Source organism: Lepidochelys olivacea, assembly GCF_965140295.1.
Source record: "Lepidochelys olivacea isolate rLepOli2 genome assembly, chromosome: 5".
Classification (NCBI taxonomy): domain Eukaryota; kingdom Metazoa; phylum Chordata; order Testudines; family Cheloniidae; genus Lepidochelys; species Lepidochelys olivacea.
The window spans coordinates 31,202,330-31,222,507 of NC_140415.1; the positions used below are offsets into that span (position 1 = coordinate 31,202,330).

General features: G+C 42.3%; 1 long non-coding RNA gene across 1 annotated transcript; it reads left to right on the forward strand.

The window, feature by feature from the left end:
* The first annotated feature begins 4,807 nt into the window (after positions 1 to 4,807).
* LOC311521255 lies at positions 4,808 to 10,134 on the forward strand. Its single transcript, XR_014711835.1, has 3 exons — positions 4,808 to 5,269; positions 7,350 to 7,402; positions 8,758 to 10,134. It is a non-coding gene; the product is annotated as an uncharacterized lncRNA (long non-coding RNA).
* The last annotated feature ends 10,044 nt before the right edge of the window (positions 10,135 to 20,178 follow it).

A 20,178-nucleotide genomic window follows, 5' to 3' on the forward strand; every position in this document is an offset into this window, starting at 1 on the left:
TTTCTTAAGTGTTTTAAAGCGATCTAAAGAAATCTCTAATCTAATTTGTGTGTGCTAGTTCTTGCTCTACTGCAGGTGGTTTTTCAAACTTTTTAGCTGTGTACCCCTTTCCAAATGGTGGAGTCTACTGCATACCCCCCCCCTGAAATAGGGTCATAATATACGCATGAAAACAGAAGAAAAAAAAAAGGACAGAATTACAGAATTTTTCGTGTGCACCTTCTGACAAGATCTTGTGTACCCCTAGGGGCATGCACAGTGCTTAATTTGTAATGAAAGAGGTGCCGGTACTCAAGCAATTAGGTGGCAGTGCTCAAGCAATTTTTTTATGTTCATAACTGATGTGGAAAGCTCAGAGGAGCCAGGGCTATGAATTGCCAGGCCTAGAGGTGCCAGGGGTCAGCCCTGGCACAAATTAAAGACCGGTACGCGTACCCCAGTTGGAAAACCACTGCTCTATTGGAACAATGACAGGAAAATGGTCCAAGAAGTTATGTCATTTATGGTGTCCTTTCAACAGACATTAGCTTTTCAGTAGTGTTTTCTAAGATACATCAGTATAGAGCAGTGGTGGGCAATCTGTGGCCTGCCTGCCGCATGCGGCCCAGCAGGGTATCTGCTGGCAGGCTGTGAGACATTTTGTTTACATTGACAATCCACAGGCACAGCTCCCAGTGGCTACGGTTTGCTGTTCCCAGCCAATGGGAGCTGCAGGAAGCAGTGCAGGCCACAGGGATGTGCTCGCCACCGCTTCCCACAGCTCTCCTGGGCTGGGAACAGCGAACCAGGGCCACTAGGAGCTGCGGGTGGCCGAGCCTGTGGACTGTCAATGTCAGCAAAACGTCTTGCGGTTCGCAATCAGATTACCCTGATGGGCCACAGGTTGCCCATTACTGATATAGAGAGTATATAGGCTTTCAAGCCACACAGACCTCTTCTGTTTCTCTTTCACTAGCAGAAGTTGGTTCAAGAAAATATATTACCTCCCCCACCTTGTTTCTCTAATAGAAAATGAAAACAGTTTGGAACATTAATATAAAAAAAATTTGAAGACTTGTCAGTAATCATATTTTAGAATTTCTTTTATTGCTTCTGTAAATGGTATATACGATAGCCAAACTTTGATTCTCTGTACAATGGGATAGATCCTACACAGCACTGATGTACAGGATTGTGTTTATAAGCATAAAGCTAAAAAGTGATTAACTGGACTACAAGGATATTGGATCTTTCATTAATGAATTAGCTGCTGAGCAGCCACTAAGTTACTTCTGCCTTGCAGCAAGGAATAAGGCCACAGAAGAGAATGCATAGCTAAGTGCAACATTAGCATGTTGAGGATCACATTTACACCCATTTCTCCTTATTAAGACAATATACATTTTTCTAGCTTGGTTCTCAAATTGTGGCTACCTTTTACTTTCAGAATGTGGGCTCATGGTTTACTAAGTATGTTTAGCAAAGTCCTAAGGCATTTACATTTTGACAAGTAAGTGGCACACAGATTACAAACACCCTCATCTTTAATAAGAAGAAATTGCTTACATGAAATAAACATTTTAATACACAGTGTTCTATCTGGATTTGAATGGCCTTTGCTGAGATCAAGATGGAGACAGTTTCTGGGGCCTCAAGTCTCTGTAATCCACATTTCTGTGTTAAAGTTAAGAGCAATGGTGGAATCACTGTAGAACTGCAGTTGTCTTGTGGACTGCATTCTGCGTCCACCCTTGTCCTAAGGCATTGAGGAGAAACAAAAAGCTTTCCCAATGCTGAATTGAGTTAACAAGCTGCTCATAACTTTAACAGATGTTCCTGCTTTTTTAGACTGTAGAATGTTTGAAGGTAATTATCAGAAAATGGCCTATGACTGAAGACATCTAAACTAGTTATTTCCATCTATTTAAAGTACAATATTTGGGATATGTGGGATTGTTGTAAATTACTAGAGCTGAAATGAGCTGCTTGTTACAGACTCAGCCTCTCATGAACTAATGCTGGTAGGGACACATGAAAAATATCAGTTTACCCTAACATCTTGCCTACTAGACTCATGTCCAACTCAGAGGAGACCATTGGCATTGGAAGTGAATGCCTTGGTCTGGTGTGGCTCTGCAACCACAAGTTAAAACTGGAGAAACTATGTCTCTGAGGCTATAGTAGGGCCTGATATCCTCTAAAGGGTATGTTTGAAAACCAGTCAAGCTGGCCAATTTCGGTTCACCCTGACCTATTGGTTCATGAGGAACAATCCTGTTAAATCATTGCTCAAAGTGGAAGTGGGAAGAGGGCAAAGAGAAATATTTTTAGTTTAAATGTGTTCTGGCTCTGAACAAGGATTAAGAGAACTTGGTAAAACATTTACGTTTCTTAGAGAAAGATAAATAGTTCGAAAGTTATAGAAAAATAACAAATAGTAAAAAAGTAGAAAATAGAAAGTTAATTAGTTTGAAGAGGTTTCAGAGTAACAGCCGTGTTAGTCTGTATTCGCAAAAAGAAAAGGAGTACCTGTGGCACCTTAGAGACTAACTAACTTATTTGAGCATAAGCTTTCGTGAGCTACAGCTCACTTCATCGGATGCATACTGTGGAAACTGCAGAAGACATTATATACACAGAGACCATGAAACAATACCTCCTCCCACCCCACTGTCCTGCTGGTAATAGCTTATCTAAAGTGATCATCAGGTTGGGCCATTTCCAGCACAAATCCAGGTTTTCTCACCCTCTACCCCCCCACACAAATTCACTCTCCTGCTGGTAATAGCCCATCCAAAGTGACCACTCTTTTTACAATGTGTATGATAATCAAGGTGGGCCATTTCCAGCACAAATCCAGGTTTTCTCACCCCCCCCCTTTTTTCAAAAAACCACACACACAAACTCACTCTCCTGCTGGTAATAGCTTATCTAAAGTGACCACTCTCCTTACAATGTGTATGAAAATCAAGGTGGGCCATTTCCAGCACAAATCCAGGTTTTCTCACCCCCCCCCCCCAACACACACACACAAACTCACTCTCCTGCTGGTAATAGCTTATCCAAAGTGATCACTCTCCCTACAATGTGCATGATAATCAAGGTGGGCCATTTCCAGCACAAATCCAGGTTTTCTCACCCCCCGCCCCCCACACAAACTCACTCTCCTGCTGGTAATAGTTCATCCAAAGTGACCACTCTCCCTACAATGACAGGTTTCAGAGTAACAGCTGTGTTAGTCTGTATTCGCAAAAAGAAAAGGAGTACTTGTGGCACCTTAGAGACTAACCAATTTATATGAGCATAAGCTTTCGTGAGCTACAGCTCACTTCATCGGATGCATCCGATGAAGTGAGCTGTAGCTGGCACAAGATTTGTGAGACAAATCTTGGGAGACAGGCCAGTCCTTGCCTACAGACAGCCCCCCAACCTGAAGCAAATACTCACCAACAACCACATACCACACAACAGAACCACTAACCCAGGAACCTATCCTTGCAACAAAGCCCGTTGCCAGCTGTGCCCACATATCTATTCAGGGGACACCATCACAGGACCTAATAACATCAGCCACATTATCAGAGGCTCGTTCACCTGCATATCCACCAATGTGATGTATGCCATCATGTGCCAGCAATGCCATGTACATTGGTCAAACTGGACAGTCTCTACGTAAAAGAATAAATGGACACAAATCAGATGTTAAGAATTATAACGTTCATAAACCAGTCGGAGAACACTTCAATCTCTCTGGTCGTGCAATTACAGACATGAAGGTCGCTATCTTAAAACAAAAAAAACTTCAAATCCAGACTCCAGCGAGAAACTGCTGAATTGGAATTCATTCGCAAATTGGATACTATTAATTTAGGCTTAAATAGAGACTGGGAGTGGCTAGTCATTATGCAAGGTAGCCTATTTCCCCTTGTTTTTTCCTATCCTCCCCCCAGACGTTCTGGTTAAACTTGGATTTGTGCTGGAAATGGCCCACCTTGATTATCATACACATTGTAAAGAGAGTGGTCACTTTGGACGGGCTATTACCAGCAGGAGAGTGAGTTTGTGTGTGTGGGGGCGGAGGGTGAGAAAACCTGGATTTGTGCTGGAAATGGCCCAACTTGATTATCATACACACTGTAAGGAGAGTGATCACTTTAGATAAGCTATTACCAGCAGGAGAGTGGGGTGGGAAGAGGTATTGTTTCATGGTCTCTGTGTATATAATGTCTTCTGCAGTTTCCACAGTATGCATCCGATGAAGTGAGCTGTAGCTCACGAAAGCTTATGCTCAAATAAATTGGTTAGTCTCTAAGGTGCCACAAGTACTCCTTTAGTTTGAAGACTTTTCCTGAAATTCATAAAATGCATCATTTGGCAGATTTTCTGGACATCCTGCAAAATTTTACATAAAGTCTTATTATTAATGATTTATGAACAGGGAAAACAGAATGGATGTTCTTTTTTTCATAGTAAATATGGGATATGTGCAACTGTTGTGACTAATAACTTTTAATGGTCCTGTATACAGTGGCCAAACAAACTAATAGTTAGATCATCCAGGAACCATACATTACTATGTGACTAGGATGACCAGTCACACACATCAAATATGAAATTCCAAGTATCAGAGAGGCAAGTGGAATGACTGAGGTAATTTAACAGTAGGTTGGTTAGCCTGATATCTTTTTTGAGATGCGTTGACCACATCTGCATGCAGTATTCAAAATGTGGGTGTACTACGGACTTATATAGAGGCAATATGATATTTTCTGTCCCTTCCTTAATGATTCCCAATATTCTGTTCGCTTTTTTGACTGCCACTTGAAGGGTTAATGTCTAGCTATTCCACCTGGAAGCAGGCGGGGCACACCCTGACTGTTTCCTAGGAGCAATGCACACATTGCTCTATCCAAGGACAAGGGCTAGATATGAACCCTGAGAACTTGATTGCTTGGACAGCAACTGTGGGAGGTTTCTTTAGCCTGGGCTCAAGGCCTGAGAACCAGGATTGTAGTAGATAGAGGATGGTAACTAAGCATATGAATCAACGTCATACATTCCTTTGTGTAGCAGTGTGTAATGCTTAGGGGGAGAAATATAATAAAAGGAGAAGGTGGAAGGCAGGGGGGGCAGAACAGCCCATCTCCGCTGACCAGCCTGCTTGCTTGCATAAAGCTGTGTTCTGTCTCATCACTGAACCGCAACAACTGGCGCCCAACGTGGGGCCCTCAGCACTCACCTCGCCCGGCAAGGGTTTCAGACGCGTCACTCATCCACTTCGTGGATCCCGGTGAGTATTTTTCATTGTGGTAAGTATGGGAAGCTCCCTCTCTGCTTTGCAAGTGCAACACCGCAATGAGCTGCAGTATTTGCTGCGTAAGGCTCAGCATGACTGCCCGGCTCGAGAACTCACTCTCCTGCTACAGGAGGTGCGTGCCAAGTGCCCGTGGTATCCTGAAGCTGGAAGCCTTAAGCTAGCGGACTGGGAGCGATTGGGCCAGACATTGCACAAAGAGCCTCGGGCACCCGTGCAGGCTTTACATGCCTGGCACCTCTGCCGCGACGTGGTACAGCGTGTCGCCTCGGACAGACCCTCCCTCGCGAGGCTGGTGCTCTCGCCGCCCCCGTCCGCCCCTGCAGCCATCCCCCCTCCTGGCGATGCGACACAGCGTGTCGCCTCGGAAAGGCCCTCTTCAGCACCAACAGAGGAGCTGCCGATCCTACCACCCCCGTCCGCTCCTGCAGCCATCCCTCCCCCTGCTTCGCCCCCAGTGCCTCTATTACCACCGCCTCCCTGGCCTTCCCCACCGGAGCCGGTGTGTGATCACCCTCCCCCCATGGGGCCCCCCGGAGAGTCATCTGCATCTGCTCAGAAGCTTTCGCTGGTGCAACAAATGGTTCACGCAGCGAAAGCTCGATCAGATCTTACAGCAGAGGAGCTGGCTGATCTGGTCTCCGTTTGCCCAGTGACCTGGCAGAATGATGACCAGGGCAACCCCGTGGGCACCTGGACCACTCTGCCATACTCGGTGGTTAGAGAGGTAAAGAAAGCAATTCGTGAATTTGGCCTGACTAGCACCTTTGTTCGTGGTCTCATTGAAGGGATGGGTGCTGGGTACTCCCTAATCCCTGAGGATTGGAAAACGCTGCTGCGCATGATGTTGTCACCCAGTCAGTATGTTATTTGGCTTAGTGAGTATCGGCAGATGGCAGAACGCCAAGCCCAGGTATATAGAGAGCAAGGTATCATTTATGAGCATTTGGCAGGGGAGGGCCAGTTTGCTACTATTGAGATGCAGTCTCAACTCCCTCAGGCCGTCTTCCCCATTATTTCCACCTGTGCCCAGCATGCTTTCAAGAAGGTCCCGGATTCAGGCAAGCCTACCAAAAGCTTTGTCAGTATCCGTCAGGGTGCCTTAGAGTCCTTTTTGGATTTTACCAACAGATTGCAGGAGGCTATCCTCCGACAGGTGGATAACACTGAGGCAGCTCACGAGCTCCTGTTAAAATTGGCAGTTGAAAATGCAAATGAGGATTGCCGCCGTGGTCTCCAGGCAGCACAAGTCTCTGGTATTTTAGAGCTCTCAGACATGCTGCGGGTGTGCCAGAACATTGGCACACAAGCCCACAAGGCTGGAGTTCTGGCTGCCGCCCTCAGAAAAACTGGGAAGGAGGGGAAGCGCTGTTACCGCTGTGGAAAGGAGGGTCATTTTCAGCGGGAGTGCCGCTCATCTAAGGCACCAGCCCGACCCTCAAAGAAGTGCCCCAAGTGTGGGAAAGGTTATCACTGGGCTAATCAGTGTCGTGGTGGGTCGGGAAACCGCGCGACGGGTCCCCCCCGAACCCAGGGCCAAACGGGGGTGTTTCCTACTCAGGCAATCGCTCCTCTGCCTTGGAATCCGTAGACTCTATGAGGGCAGCGACTGCTGGAAGTGCAGGGCTTGATTTGATCATGCAGGAGGACACTGACTTTCGGCTGCCAGGGGAGGTCTGTGCCATACCTACACAGGTGACGGGACCTCTCCCTGCCGGCTTTGTAGGTCTTGTTCTCCCTCGCTCACATGCTGGGAAACAGGGCTTTTTTGTCATTCCAGGGGTCATTGATGCTGATTACACTGGCATTATTAAGGTTCAGGTGTGGACTCATCTTCCACAATTGCTCCCGCGTGGACGGTCAATTGCACAATTGATTTTAGTCCCCTATCAGGTGCCAGCTGCCGAGGATCGAACTCGGGGTGGAGGAGGCTTTGGATCGACGTTGTCTCACTCGCCGTCTCACAGCGCGTCTTCTCCACTTGTTGCTCTGACAATGTCAGTCCGCCCCTCGAAACCTCAGTTAACACTTCTTTTAAATGATGTTCCTTTTACAGGGCTGGTGGACACTGGAGCTGACGTTACAGTGATTCGTGATCTGGAGTGGCCGGTTAGTTGGCCAGCGGTTCCTTCTAAAGAGTTGTGGGGGATTGGGGGTAGCAAACCCGGGCGCCAAAGTTTGTCTTGGGTCACGGTCTCTAAACCAGGAGGCCGTGCCCTTGCTACAATCCGCCCTTTTGTGCTCCCTGTCCACCTCAATATTTGGGGCCGTGATTTACTTACAAAGTTAGACACCACCCTCGATATTAACATCTGATGGCTCTCCCCACCGAGGTGTAGTCACTTATCAGTTGGGTGACCCCCCTCGTTGGCATTCTCGTTTTACACTGCCTCAGAGTTCGGCACAGCGTTCAGAATTAGCTGCTGTTATTTTGGCCTTTCAACTTTTTGCTGATTGTCCCTTTAATTTAATTGTGGATACCCATTATGTTTATCAGGTAATTGATCATTTACCCCTTGCCCTCATTACCCCTCAGGTTGATGCAGACCTCCTTCACCTGTTTTTGTCTTTACAGCATTTTCTTGCCACTCGTCATTTCCCTTACTTTGTTGCTCATATTCGCAGTTATACCCCTCTGCCTGGGCCACTCACTGAGGGCAGTGCATGCGCCGATCGCGCGTTGCGTGGTCAGGTAAATTCCCTTTTTTCTGACCCCATTGAAAGCCATGCCTTTTTTCATCAGTCTGCCTCTGTTTTGGCCCGGCAGTTTCACATTCCTGCTGATCATGCACATTCCATTGTTCGTTCCTGCCCCCACTGTGCTGCTGCTGCTCCTACTTTTTCTTATCCTGTTAACCCCCGAGGTACCGCAGCAAATCAGCTGTGGCAAATGGATGTTACTCATGTGCCACAATTCCGCCCCTATTCATTTTTACATGTTTCCGTTGATACTTATTCAGGCTTCCTTTGGGCAACCCCACAACGTGGGGAAGCCACTAACAAAGTTATTCACCATTTGCTGGCCTGCTTTTCTGTTATGGGTCGCCCTTGCCAAATTAAAACAGATAATGCCCCAGCCTACTGCTCTGCAGCCCTCTCCACCTTTTGTGCCCGCTGGGACGTCCGTCTTAAACACGGAATCCCTTATAATTCCACGGGCCAAGCCATTGTTGAACGTGCCAATCGCACACTCAAAACCTTGCTAGATAAACAATTAAAACAAGGGGAGCTGCATCTCCGAACCTTAGGAGACATTCAACAACAAATGTATATCCTCTTGTTTACTTTAAATAATTTAACACTGAATGCAGATCAGCAGACCCCTGCGGATCGGCATTTTCACAAATCTGAGGTACTGGAAAGACCGCGTGTCTTTTACCGTCAGCTGCCCGATCCACAGTGGCTGGGCCCAGCACCTCTAATCACTTGGGGTTGGGGATATGCTGCTGTGTCTCTCCCTGCAGGACCGTTGTGGGTTCCAGCCCGGTGCGTGCGACCAGCACTTAAACAACATGGCATGGCACCAGGGGCTGTCGAATCCCATACCAGAGTTTCAGCTGACCTTGGAGGAGACCGCGTTGCCCCCCGAGTCGACAACGGCGGGACGGAAACGGAGGAGGCGTAGCGTCCCAAGCCAGCCCGTGACATGGGGAGCAGTAAAAGCGTTGGTCGCCACGGCTCAACGAAAACTGGCAGCAGATCAGCAGCCAGAAACTCCTAAGACTTTGTGGCGATTCTCGCCCAAATCACTGCTAATTCTGTGATGATTGTGTGCCTTTTGTGCCTGCTATTTCCTGTAGGGGTTGGCTCGGAAGCGCCTCCCCCGTTACAAGTCCGAAGGAGAATAAGATACTGCTCTTTGCTTATGCTAATCTTTTCTCCCAGTACTCTAGCATGGCTAATTGGGGCCCGGCCAACTATATTCTGCCTCGCACGGCTATATCCCTTCACACACCGTACCCGGCCGGGGCTCACAATGTCACCTGTGCGCGTGTAGTTAACTGCACTAGTACAAAGGTGCCATTGGGCTGTCAAAAAATTTCTCAATCCCTTTTAAATTGTTCCCATGCTGTTAATGTTTCATATAATTATGGCCATATCATCCTACCATCAGGATGGGTTTTTACTTGTGGTTCATGCACCTTTAATTATATTCCTGCAAATTTAAGCGATGGCACCCTTTGCTGTCTTAGTAGAATGATACTTATATTGCCTTTTGCTGGTTACAATTGTAGTAAAAGAAGTGTACCCCTTTTAGATGATTATATTGCAGATGTTAAGCTTTTGGTTATTTTGTGTTTGTAATCATTGGGCTTATTTTTTGTTGTTGCTGTGTACAATGTATTCCTTCCTTGTTAAGACTTTGTGAAATTTTGCCCTGGAAAGCTCCCCAGGTTATGTCCTTGTCTGTCTGGGAGTTAAATAGCATGACAAAACAAATTGGCGGCTACCATGAGATGGCCAACTTCAATAAACAAAAAAGGGGAGATGAAGGGTTAATGTCTAGCTATTCCACCTGGAAGCAGGCGGGGCACACCCTGACTGTTTCCTAGGAGCAATGCACACATTGCTCTATCCAAGGACAAGGGCTAGATATGAACCCTGAGAACTTGATTGTTTGGACAGCAACTGTGGGAGGTTTCTTTAGCCTGGGCTCAAGGCCTGAGAACCAGGATTGTAGTAGATAGAGGATGGTAACTAAGCATATGAATCAACGTCATACATTCCTTTGTGTAGCAGTGTGTAATGCTTAGGGGGAGAAATATAATAAAAGGAGAAGGTGGAAGGCAGGGGGGGCAGAACAGCCCATCTCCGCTGACCAGCCTGTTTGCTTGCATAAAGCTGTGTTCTGTCTCATCACTGAACCGCAACAGCCACTGCACATTGAGTGGATGTTTTCAGAGAACTATCTAAGATCTCTTTCTTGAGTGGTAACAGCTAATTTAGACCCCACCATTTTATATGTATAGTTGGGATTATGTTTTCCAATGTGCATTACTTTGCATTTATCAACATTTCATCTGCCATTTTGTTGCCCAGTCACCCAGTTTTGTGAGAACCTTTTGTAGCTCTTCGCAGTCTGCTTGGGACTTAACTATCTTGAGTAGTTTTGTATCATCTGCAAATTTTGCCACCTCACTGTTTACCCCTTTTTCCAGATCATTTATGAATATGTTGAATAGGACTGGTCCCAGTATAGACCCCTGGGGGACACACTATTTACCTCTCTCCATTCTGAAAACTGACCATTTATTCTTACCCTTTGTTTCCTATCTTTTAACCAGTCACCAGTCCATGAGAGGACCTTCTCTCTTATCCCTGGACTGCTTATTTTGCTTAAGAGCCTTTGATGAGGGACCTTGTCAAAGGCTTTCTGAAAATCGATCCCCTTGTCCACATGCTTTTTCACACCACCAAAGAATTTTAGTAGATTAGTGATGCGTGATTTCCCTTTACAAAAATCATGTTGACTTTTCCCCAACAAATTATGGTCATCTATGTGGCTGACAATTTTATTCTTTACTATAGTTTCAACCAGTTTGCCCGATACTGATGTCAGTCTTATTGGCCTGTAATTGCTGTGATCACCTCTGGAGCCTTTTTTTAAAAATTGGCTTCACATTGACTATTCTCCAGTCATTTGGTACAGAAGCTGATTTAACTGATAGATTACAAACTACAGTTAGTAGTTCTGCAATTTCACATTTGAGTTCCTTCAGAACTCTTGGGTGAATACCATCTGGTCCTGGTGACTTATTACTGTTTACAGAGTAGCAGCCGTGTTAGTCTGTATCCGCAAAAAGAAAAGGAGTACTTGTGGCACCTTAGAGACTAACACATTTATTTGAGCATAAGCTTTCGTGAGCTACAGCATAAAGCTTATGCTCAAATAAATTTGTTAGTCTCTAAGGTGCCACAAGTACTCCTTTTCTTATTACAGTTTAGTTTATCAATTTATTCCAAAACCTCCTCTAATGACACCTTAATCTGGGACAGTTCCTCAGATTTTTCACCTAAAAAGAATGGCTCAGGTTTGGGAATCTCCCTCACATCTTCAGCCATGAAGACGATGCAAAGAATTCATTTAGTTTCTCTGCAATGGCCTTATCATCCTTGAGTGCTCCTTTAGTGGTCCCACTGGTTGTTTAGCAGGTTTCCTGCTTCTGATATACTGAAAAATGTTTTTGCTATTACTTTTTGAGTCTTTGGCTAGCTGTTCTTCACATTCTTTTTTGGCCTTCTGAAAAGGCAACAGAAAAGGGCAACAAAAATGATTAGGGGTAGTTGATGTACCATTCTAGGGGTAGAATGGCTGCCATATGAGGAGAGATTAATAGGACTGAGACTTTACAGCTTGGAAAAGAGACAACTAAAGGGGGATATGATAGAGCATGACTTGTGTGGAGAAAGTAAATAAGGAAGTGTTATTTACTCCTTCTCATAACACAAGAACTAGGGGTTACCAAATGAAATTAGTAGGCAGCAGATTTAAAACAAACAAAAGGAAGTATTTTTTCACAAAACACACAGTCAAGCTGTGGAACTCTTTGCCAGAGGATGTTGTGAAGGCCAAGACTATAACAGGGTTCAAAAAAGAACTAGATAAGTTCATGAAGGATAGGTCCATCAATGGCTATTAGCCAGTATGGGCAGGGATGGTGTCCCTGGCCTCAGTTTGCCATACGCTGGGAATGGGGGACAGGGGATGGACCACTTGATGATTACTTGTTCTGTTCATTCCCTCTGGGGCACCTGGCATTGGCCACTGTCATAAGACAGGATACTGAGCTAGATGGACCTTTGGTCTGACTCAGTATAGCTGTTCTTATGTTCTTATGATATCAATCCCAGGCAAAATAATGTAAAAGCTGATACAAGGTTTAATTAATAAAAAAGTATAGAATTATAATGAATGCCAATTGCCATAATTTTATGGAAAATGGTCAAATAAATCTTTGATGAGATAACAGTTTTGGTTGATAAGGTAACTGCACAGATGTAATACATGCAGACTTGTGTAAGGTGTTTGACTTCGTACTGCATGATCTTGCTGTGAATAATAAAACCTTAAGCCCATATTTTTTCAAGCACTATTAATCAAATAATTAGGAATAAACAAAGGCCTATCAATCGTGATTGGTGTGAGGATAACACTCGAGAAAGAAGTTGTTTGCAATGAAGAATTCAACCAAGTCTAGTGATACAGTTTTCTTGGACAGTATAGACAGGATCTTCAGTATGGAACTTCTAAAATGATATCATGATAGATCTGCCTGGCCACTCTGCAATGTCCTTCCACCAATTCCTACCTCTTCCATTTCTCCTAGTCTGTTTCACCTTCCTTCATTACTTTGTTCCTTCACTCTCCCTTTTTATGATAATGAATATGAAGGAAATAGAATTTATAGTACAAGGGAATCCTTGCTGAAACATGTCACATAAAACATATAAGATATCCCTTACCCTAATGTGCCATGCAAAATACCTTTATTCTATCTTGATGTGATCATTCTTCCAAAATAGCTATCATGATGTTAGCTTAGAAACGGGAAAAGTTTTTTCCATGTGGATTTTCCAAATTGTGCACATCTATACAAATGTGAAGGAAAGGAGGAGGGTGAGAATTGTATCTCATTCAATTCAACCTAGGTGGCAAGAGATCTGTTATGTATTTCATGCTCAATAATAAAAAAAAGGAAACCTCACAAAATTTCTATGTATTGCAAGAGGACTGCCATCTGTGCTCTATTTAATTAGGGCAGCCCTAGTTATACAGTGCAGTATTAAACGTGATCTGGCTCAAGTTAAGAAAATTCTCCTTATTTACATAGAGTGCAACAATGTTAACCAGTGAAATGTTAACAACGTAGAGAATCTGGGAGGGTCTGAAACAAAGACAACATAAATAATTGAAACCACATAGGCACTTGCTTCTAGGGATGGGAGAAATGGTTTGGGTAAAATAAGAACTCCTTCCCAACCTAAGGCTTTGCCCAACATTTGAAATAAATCGTCTTGTGTTTTTTGTTTTGTTTTTTGTTTTTTTGGTGGTTCAGCTAGGGTAATTTAACTTCTTCTCCACATGCTTCTGCACTTCTGCATTCTAGCCCAGGCTTGAGACAGGAATACTGTTATACTTCAAGAAAGGCTATTTTTGTGATGTAAGTTATGTAATTGTTATGCAAAGTTTCATGCAGAGACCACAGTGCATCAATGCTCCTCAGTAGCTTCTGGGTGAAGTTTAGGTTCTGATTTAGATCTATTAAGCTAATTTAGGTCCTGGTTATGTTAGAAACTCCCTCTTTCTCCCAGTGATACTGTAGCAATCATAGTCTCTGATCTCCATATATTCTTAAAATGTGTTGGGGACAACTTCTTATTTTAGAAAGTGGAGAAAGGTAACTGGGTAGTGCGAGGAGATGCTATTTTAGACTTGATTCTAATTGGTGGTGAATCTGAAGATGGAAGGTAACATGGGTGAAAGTGATCATGAAATGATATATTTCATTAGTCTAAGGAACAGGAGTGAGAACAGCAGAATAAGGAATAATAGACTTCACCAAAGCAGACTTTAACAAATTCAGAGAACTAGTAGGTAAGGTAAAGTCCTGTGAAAAAGAAAGGTAAGAGAAAAAGGAGCTTAGGAATGCTGGCAGTTTCTCAAAAGCCCAACTGCAAACTATCTTAATGTGAAGGAAAGATAGGAAGAATGGTAAGAGACCAATATGGCTGCATCAGGAGCTCTTTAATGACCTGAAAATCAAAAAGGAATCCTATAATAAAAAGTGGGAACATGGACAACTAACTAAAGATGAGAACAAAGGAGTAGTGCAAGCATAGAAGGAAAAATTCAGAAAGGCTAAGGGACAAAATGAGTTACACCTAGCAAAGGACATAAAAGGTAATAATAAGACGTTCTACAAATACACGAGGAGCAAAAGAAAGACAAAAGAAAGTGTAGGTCCAGTACTTAGCTGGGCAGGAGAGCTAAGGAGGATACCAAGAAGGTTGAGTGTTTAATGTCTATTTTGTGTCAGTCATCACTAAAAAGGTTAATAGTGACAAGATGTTCAACACAATTAATATAAACAACAAGGGTGAAGGAACACAAGCAAAAATAGGGAAACAACTGGCTAAAGAATATTTAGATAAGTTAGATGTGTTAAAGTCAATAGTGCCTGATGGAAATCATCCTAGGGTACTTGAGGAACCATTTGAAGCAATCTTGCAACTGTTAGTGATTAACTTCAAGAATCCATGGAGATGGGTGAGGTCCCAGAGGACAGGAGAAGGGCAACATTGTCCTTATCATTAAAAAGGGAAACAAAGAGGACCTGGGGAATTATAGAACATTAAGTCTAACTTTGATACCTGGATAGATACTGGAACAAATCATTAAACTATCAATTTGTAAGCACTTAAAGGATAATAGGATAATAAGGAATAGTCAACATGGATTTGTCAAGAACAATTCATGTCAAACTAACCTTATTTCTTTCTCTGGCAGAGTTACTGTCCTACTGGATAGGGGGAAGCATAGACAGGATATATCTTCACTTTAGTTAGGCTTTTGGCATAGTCTGACACCGCATTCTCATAAGTAAACTAGGGAAATATGGTCTAGATCTTTGGTTTTCAACCTGTGGTCCATGGACCCATGGGTGTCTGCAGACTATGTCTAAAATTTCCAAAGGGGTCTAAACCTCCCTTTGAAATTTGTAGGGGTCCACAAATGAAAAAAGGTTGAAAACCACTGGTCAGGATTAAATTACTATAAGGTAGGTGTGCAACTAGTTGAAAAAACTGTACTCAAAGAGCAGCAATCAGTGGTTTGCTGTCAAATTTGGAGCCTGTATCTAGTGGGGTTTTACTGAGGTCTGTCCTGGATCTGATACTATTCAGTATTTTCCTTAATGACTTGGATAATGGAGTGGAGAGTATGCTTATAGAAGTTGCAGATGACACCAAAGTAGGAGGGGTTGCAAGCACTTTGGAAGATAGGATTATAATGTAAAATGACCTTGATAAATTGGAGAATTTGTCTGAAATCAACAAGATGAAATTCAATAAAGTGCAAAGAATTACACATAGGGAGGAAAAATCAAATGCACATGTACAAAATTGGGAATAATTGGCTAGGCAATAGTACTCCTGAAAACTATCTGGGGGTTATAGTGGATCAATAGTATGATGCAGCTGCAAAAAAGACAAATATCATTTTGTGTTTTATTAATAGGTTGTCCTGTGTAAGACACAAAAGCGTTAAATAGAAGACATTGTCTCGCTCTGGTAAGTCCATGATGGGAGTACTGTATCCCATTCTGGGCACCACACATTAGGAAAAATGTGGAGAAATGGGAAAGAATCCAGAGGAGAGCAACAGAAATGATAAAAAGTTTAGAAAACCCAGTCTGTGAGGAAAGATTTAAAAAACTGGGTATGTTTAGTCCTGAGGAAAAAACCCAAGGGTGGACCTGATAACAGGCTTCAAATATGTTAACGGCTGTTATAAACAGGATCGAGATCAATTGTTCTTCATGTACACTGAAGTAATGGGCTTAATCTGCAGCAAGGAATATTTAGGTTAAATATTAGGGACAACTTTTTATCTGTAAGGTTAGTTAAGTACTGGAATTGGTTACCAAGAGAGGTTGTGGAATCCCTGTCAAAAGAGGTTTTTAAGAACAGGTTAAACAAATACTTGTCAGGCATGGTCTAAGTATACTTGGTTCTGCCTCAGTGTGAGGGCCTGGACTAGATGACCACTTAAAGTCCATTCTAGCCCTACCTTTCTATGAGTCCATGGTCAACAGCATCTTCTTGTTTAAAAGGGAGAGAACTGGTGGTAGTGCATTTTCCAGGAAAGGTCCTTGACTCTGGAACTCACTTTCTCCCCCTCTATTTTGGTCTGAGAGAGCATAGATTTATTGTTCATTGGCATATTGCAAGGTTCATCTTATGCTTTTCTGGGAGGAAGGGGTAGCTTGAGGATTTGGTCTGACCAATTACTGGGTACTGTGATGAGTTTGTTCTTTATTGTTAAGTGGCATATTCATTATATTGATTATTTATGTTACGCTTTGTTATATTTTTAAACATTTGTACAGACACCTAGGATTTGCATAATAATGTTTTAATAAATCAGAATAAATGCATAAATCTTTTGACTATTCAAAAATCAGCTGAGTTCACTTTGGAAGAAAATATTAAAATCATGGTAAACATATTTCAGAAACACTACAACAGTTTTCAGAGTAGCAGCCATGTTAGTCTGTATTTGCAAAAAGAAAAGAAGTACTTGTGGCACCTCAGAGACTAACAGATTTATCTGAGCATAAGCTTTCGTGAGCTACAGCTCACTTCATCAGATGCAATTGTGAAGTATTGCTGAAATCCCTTAGGCTTCTAGAGGTAGTCTTTAGGGAGTCTGGACTGAATAATATTTCAGCAGTATTACCAATGCTATGTTATCTGTGGTGATACAAAAGTTTGGTGTTATTTCCTAACAAGCTATGGAATGGTCATTTTTGGATTGAACTAAATGATGTTTCTTGGAGAATGATAGGTTCCAAGTGATTAAGGAGTCATCAGAAATTAAAAGATTTCAGTTCTTCCTCTCGATGATAAAGGGTCTCGGTTAATATATATTCGCTGCTTTAAGAATACTTGCCTGTGTCATGTCTGGACATGACTATCTTCTATGATTTAAATCCTCCCATAAAACTTTCCTCTGCTATGATGCCACAGATCACCAGTGTCTGATACTGATTGGGCAAGCAGAGACATTTACTTTTATGCTAAACTCTGTTCATTTCATTTATAACCTTATCCCTCAGTCCTCATTCTGTTGTCTGTCTTGTCCACCTGTTGCATCCTGTTTGACATATATATTGTAATCTCACTGAGGCAAGGACTTGTCTTACTTGTTACTGGTCTGTATGGTGCCTAGCACAATGGAGCCCTTATCCTTGGTAGTACCATTATCTGAGACTAAGCACTATTTTCTGCTACTACAACTACTAACTAATAGAAGATCAGGGTAAAAGGAAATGTAATGTGTCTTAAGTACTTTAAGGCACAAGTAGTTGTAATATAGATTTATAAGAACTGTTAACCTTAGAGTTGGCAATATCTTTCATGCAAGATAATGCTAGCTTTTCCTATCTAAGTCATATAAAAAGAAACAGCAGGATGTGACAGTTATGCTTCCATGCTGTGATAAAACCCTGGACATAACGTAACAAGTTGGATAGGAAACTTCAAGTAGGAGTTGTGTGTGTGAATTTATATATATATATATATATGTAAAATGTTAAAGCTGACTTCATTTAAGAAAGTGGATTGTTAAAATATACAAAGTTACATGTGTAGCCAATGTACCAATGCATTGTATGGATAGACAATAATTAATCAGCAGAATAAAATGTGGTATCCATGGGGTCCTGCTATTGTGTCTCCATTTAAACTCTCCCGAACCCTTGGCTTGTTGAGAATCTCCGCAGTCATTGAATGGGCATAAAAATAAACTGCCCTTTCTCCTCTGTTAGTGGGTCTTTCAGGTCAGGGTCGATACATGTTGGCAGTGTGGCATAGGGGAAACTTGTGTTGTCTCTGTTTTATGGATCAATAGAAGACTTTACTATCCAAGGTCACTTTATCACCCGTATCAAGCATTACACTCGCTTTTAAAATGAACAAAACAAAATAAGACATGAGCAGAAGAGCTTATTAAGCTGCCATCAGATCAAAGACTAGCTTTAATTGGAGTAAACTGATTTACTGGATAATACATAATGTTGTTAGTAATAGTAGTTGAAATGAATAAAGATTCTTGGACCGTATCCATTAGTCATCAGACACTAGGGGATAACACATTTTTGAGGGGGAGTAGGTTACTTGTGAAGTTTATTTGTTGTGACATTATCTATTTGAGGTCTCCTGAAGAAGATAACAACTATCCATGGAAATTATCTGTTGTTTTTCGTGCAAGCTACTAAATGTCAGAAGGAGGTGGATATTGACCTTTCCATGTCATAACTGACTGGGTCATTCTTGTTTCCTGCAATCAGTGTGCAACAGCAGCTTGAATCAGACACAGATTTCATCTCTCTTATGTAGTTCAGTGAAGTTTCCCAGAAGGAAATGCATTGTGCTGAAAAATCTGCACTTAGGCAGTGTCTTCTGTTTTAAGCTGCTTCAACTTCTTTTGGGTACTGAATTTTTAACCACTTACGTTTCATTTCTGTCCTGCACGAATTTGTATACCTAATTCTTGGGGACTGGAGGGCTTAGGGGATTTGTAATAGGATATGCTGTGCTGCCTATATAGGTTCCTGGTTTGAATTTGACCCCAGTTGGTACTGATTAAAACTTATTACTACAACTGACTGTCTAGTATTCTATATAGAATAAGTTGGTGGTCTCAATCTAGTTCCCAGTGGACAGGTATCCAAATCACCACCATCAGCCTTGACTGGTGGTCTCAACAGATGCCCAAGACTAAATGGGACTGGAAACTGAACTAGCCTCTCATGCCTAATGTTTGTACCTCTAGGTCAGCTGAGGTACATGAGCAAGGAAGAGTAGAAAAAAGCTGCTACCTGCAATTTACATGGTTCTGTGGCTAATGAGTAGATTTCAGTTTCCAGGATTGTCATTCCATGTTCATGTTTCAAGAATTAATTTAATGATTTACAAAAATGGACCTGATTCTTTGAAGTTCAACTTGGTGAATTAATATACACATTTTCTTTCAAAAAGAATGTTATTGTTTGCAAAAAGATGTATAACATGTTGGATTAGTGTGTCATATCCCACTGTAGAGTCTGGTGCAAAGAAGAAAAAGAGGATATTAGTCTGAGCTAATACATTTACTCCTTTAGCTCAAATGAGAGGTCTACGCTTTTGATACTGATGGACCAAATAGATGGACCCAGGTTCTATTTCCCGGAGTTGGACAGCTCATAGAGAACAAATATCACTTTTATTGAACTTTGCTTGACATTTTGTTTTTGTTTATTAAAGGGGCATACATGTTGTATAATATGTTTTTGTAGCCATGTTGGTCTCGGGCTAAAGGAGGACAAGGTGGGTGTGGTAATAACAATCTTGAAAGCTTTTCTCTTTCACCTACAGAATATAGTCCAATAAAATTGTTGTGTATGGCATATAGGGCCAGTAGATATGCCCTGTGGTTGTCAGTCCATGGGTAATATTGCTTTTCCTTTCTTAAGGGAAACATATATATTGTCCCTTCAGTTCTCTAGAAGACTGCTCTTTAAAAAAGTGAGATGCTATGCCAGAAACAAATGTTTTTATATTTGTGGCAACTAGTGAGAGCCAAAGCTGGAATTTTCATGAAAGCCTATGAGAGTTAGGGGCTCAGCTACCAAAGAAACTCCCCAAGTCTCTTTGAAAATTCCAGCCTGAGATAGGAAAGAAGAGCAGGCTGCCCAATACTGAACTGATTGTGGGAGCTAATGAGGAAGTATTTAAAAGCAGGAAGACAGAATGTAATGAAAGAAACAGACAAAGTGGTTAACAAGGCAATGATCATGGAAGTACTTGAAGAATTCCATGCAGACTGTGCAATTGTTATGGCTATAAGAGGGTGCTAAGTTGTCAAACAAAGTGAACTCAAGATGGAGGAAGATGAATGGGCCTCAAGAGCACGAAAAATGTCAGGACAGCAGGGAAAGCAGGAGAGATTTATCTTAGATAGCAGAAATGCTGAGAACTGGAATGGTTCAGAATCAATGGATGACTCTGAGCAGCAGATGTCTGCGAGTCAGGTTTTGAAGAAAACTGGCAAATATGAGTCACACTGCATAGCCATGGAAAAAATTTGTTTCAGTGGCAACAAAAAAGAGCACAAATCCTTTCAT